Source organism: Arvicanthis niloticus (assembly GCF_011762505.2).
Source record: "Arvicanthis niloticus isolate mArvNil1 chromosome Y unlocalized genomic scaffold, mArvNil1.pat.X SUPER_Y_unloc_5, whole genome shotgun sequence".
Classification (NCBI taxonomy): domain Eukaryota; kingdom Metazoa; phylum Chordata; class Mammalia; order Rodentia; family Muridae; genus Arvicanthis; species Arvicanthis niloticus.
The window spans coordinates 1372204-1375848 of record NW_023045022.1 but is presented as its reverse complement, the minus strand read 5'-3'; the positions used below and the strand labels follow the sequence as shown (position 1 = coordinate 1375848).

General features: G+C 49.8%; 1 pseudogene; it reads left to right on the top strand.

Annotated features, from left to right (window-relative positions):
* Positions 1-1469: 1469 nt before the first annotated feature.
* Positions 1470-2242, top strand: LOC117701344 (Y-box-binding protein 3 pseudogene; annotated as a pseudogene).
* The last annotated feature ends 1403 nt before the right edge of the window (positions 2243-3645 follow it).

Here is a 3645-nt window from a genome sequence, read left to right as displayed (position 1 = left end):
TGCATGGCAGAGAATAATATTTACAGTCCAGACTCATGGAGCAAAGTAGCTTCCCTTATCAAAAACAGAGATAAAAAAAAACCCTTGTGAGTTTTTGCCAATCTTAGCTTCAATTCAGCAATGTATAGGACCATCAAAAATAGGACAGACTGAGAACAACAACACAGCTCCTGGGGCCCCTCAGTTAAATGAACCCAAAGACCAAGGTCCCAAAAATCACCTTGTTTCAGACCTTGAGGCCCTTACCCAACTAATAAGAGAGATAAAATCCATATACCCACCCCTCCTCCCTTATGCCTTGGAGCAAATGAAACCATGTGCTCCTCCTGTCCTTCCCTCCCCCATCCAAAGGCAAGGCTCCATTAAAATACCAAAGGAGCTTTCCCCTGACTCCCCTCTTACCTCCCAGCCAAAGAAAGATAAGACCCCTCCCCCTCCTCTTAGCCACAAAAGTAGCAGTCCTTCAAAATCCGTAGATAAAACCCAAACTGCTCGAACATTCCCAGTTAATATCCACCCCACTAGAGCTAAACCACTTCACTGGTACCCTATCCAAGCCTCCGACCTAAAAGAACTCAGGCAGGCAGTGAAGGAAGATGGCATTCATGCACCATGGACAAAATCCCTCCTACAGAGCCATATTGTCAACTTAAACTCCCCCCAAGATTGAAGAGATATTTGCCTTTCTGCCCTTCCTGCTCCAATGTTTCTAGAATGGGAGGCCTACTATCGTGATGAGTGTCTTCAGCAAGTCAGGCAAAACCAGGGAAGGGAAGATGACACTCCATGGGGTTTTAAAGAACTCTTTGGCCAGGAAGATTTCTCTACTGGGGCACAACAGGCAAGTGAGCCAGCAGGCTACTATGACCAGGTCTGCCTCTGTGCCATTCAAGCCTGGAATAGGCTTACTCCACCTTCAGGGTCACAAGACCCTGCCCACTCCCTGCTCTCCCTTCATCAGAAGCCTGGAGAACCTCTATCTGATTTTATCCTCAGAACTAAAATGAGCTTAGAAAGAAAAATCTCCAACCCCACAGCTAGAGACCTTCTTCTTAAAACCATTGTTTGGGAAGGCATGACTTCTGAGTCTAGGCTAGCTTGCCAGGGTCTCTGGGAGGAGCATCACGATAGGTGGATTGTAGCAACCAGAGAAATAGAAACCCCATCAAATCAGGTCGCATCCATAGCTCAGGCATTTGTGGCAGCAATAAAAACAGAAAAAATCTGCCTCAAATGTGGGGAGACAAGACATTGGAAGGATGAATGCCCTACAACCTGCCATCTTCGGGGCCGGGAGACCCTATGAGACCTTGAGCTCATGTGTAACCCGCCCTTGAGCTGCCGCCCTCCGCCACACCAGCCTCCCCGAGATCCAGCTGGCCGCCTCGACCGCCTCGACCGCCTCGACCGCCATCATGCTAACCTCTGCCAACTGCCACCAAGGTGTCCAGAGAGGGCGGAGAGGCGGCATGAGGGAGGCGGGCGAGGCCACCACCGGCGGCACCACGATCCCGCAGGCAGCGGATGATGCGCCCGCCGCAGTGCCCCCGGACCCAGTGCCTAAGAGCCCGGCGGCCAACAGCGGGCCCCAGGCCCCGGTGCCCGCCGTGCTCCTCGCGGGGAGCCCCAGTGGAGATGAAGCCCCTGGACCCGCCCCGGCCTCATCAGCTCCCGTGGGCAGAGAGGACACGGAGAAGAAAGTTCTCGCCACCAAAGTCTTTGGCACTGTCAAATGGTTCAACGTCAGAAATGGATATGGATTTATAAACCGAAATGACACCAAAGAAGATGTGTTTGTACACCAGACTGCCATCAAGAAGAATAATCCAGGCAAGTATCTGCGCAGTGTGTGTGTGTGTGTGGGGGGGGGAAATTGTAGAGTTTGATGTGCTTGCAGGAAAAGGGGGTCCTAAAGCAACAAATGTGACTGGCCCAGATGGAGTTCCAGTAGAAGGGAGCCACTATGCTGCTGATTGTCGCCGATATGGCAGGCGCCGTGGACCCCCCCCATAATGCTGGTGATATTAGACAGATGAAAGATGGAGTCCCCGAGGGAACACAACTCCTGGTCCATCGGAATCCAACCTACCCCCTGAGGTTCCGCAGGGGACCCGCTCACCCACGGACAAGCCCATATCGTTCCTTACAGGTGGTAGAGGACACGGAAAGAGCCAGCTCCAAGTGTCCCCCCCAGTTGTTGCCCACAGAAAACCTCTCTGCGAAACTCCAAGACAGTGAGTAATCCCCAGCCTAGTTCACAAGACTAGGCAGGCTTCTTTCTGTCTTTCCCCCTCTCTTTCTCCACATGTTCCTTGTTAGCTTCTAATTTTTAGCCACCACTAGCTCCTGCCTAGTTCAAAAGACTAGGCCCCACTTTTCTCCTTGTGTTCCTGGTCAAGTTCTCTACTTTAACTCCTCCTCCTCTTTCTCTCTGTCTGTCTCTCCCTCTCCACGTGCTCTCCAGCTCAAGGGTAAGATGGCGGCGACCCCCTAGCCTCCATTTTGCCCAACTCCCAGCTCCACAGAGAGGGATCCTTCACAGACAACAGCTGTCTTTCAAGTCACAGTGCCTGCTGTGACCCTCCTAAGACTCCTTCCTTAGGTGAGAGATTCCTACAGCCTTTCACTCTCTGACTCTTGGCTCTTGATCAAGCCTATGTGTCTCTCCCTATAAACTTCCTTCGTTAGCTTTTTGATCCTTCTCTACAATTAAAATTTCTAATAAAAAGAAAGGTGGAATACAGGTCCTCTCTGCCAGAGCACCCAGATGCCACATGGCAGAGCAAGGCCCCTCCCCACTGCTTCTAAACAAGCCGTACTGCTTCTCCCCAACAGGGGGGCCTGCAACAAACGTTCCTGTTTTTCAATCAAAAAATTTTCCTTTTCTTTCTAACAGGAACACCTAGAGCAACAATGCTTGTGTTTTTCAACCAAAATGTTTGTTAATTTTTAATTTTAATGCTGCCTTTTCTCTCTAATATTCGTGATATATGTCCAACATTATTTTTTTTCAACCTTTATAATTTCTTCAAGGTTTAAAAGCCATCTAATTTCCTTCCGCAGTTTAAGTGAACGTGCTGATCACCATTTCCTGAGTCTTAATTAACAACTAATTTCTTTTACAGGCAAACTGTTGCTGCCAATCCCAGATACAAAATTAACATTGTTTTTCTCCCTCAGCCATCCAAAAACAGACTCAAAGATACCTTCCAAGACTAAACTTTCCTCAAACACCTTTGCTTTTCCAAGATCTTAACGACAGGCCATAAGGTGCTTGTTCCCAAGCAATTTAATGCTCAGTATCTAGCCTACAGACATCTCCCTGCTGGAAATGCTGCTTCCCTACTGTGATCATCCTACAGGTATACCCACAGATCCAACAGAGTCCAGCCATCCTCTGGAACCTGCCTGAGATGCCAAGCTGCTTTCTCCCAGCCACCTCATCTGACTGCAGACTCCAGAGACACACTGAGATCCAGTGACAGCGCCACCTCCTGGAACCTGCCAAGCTGCCTTCTTCCAGCCATCTCATCTGACTGAAGACCCAGAGCATGCTGAGATCCAGAGACCCACACCTGACTCCAGAGATGCACGCCAGAACCCAGAAATGCTCACTACAGAAGACAGATCCAGACCTTCCAGCTG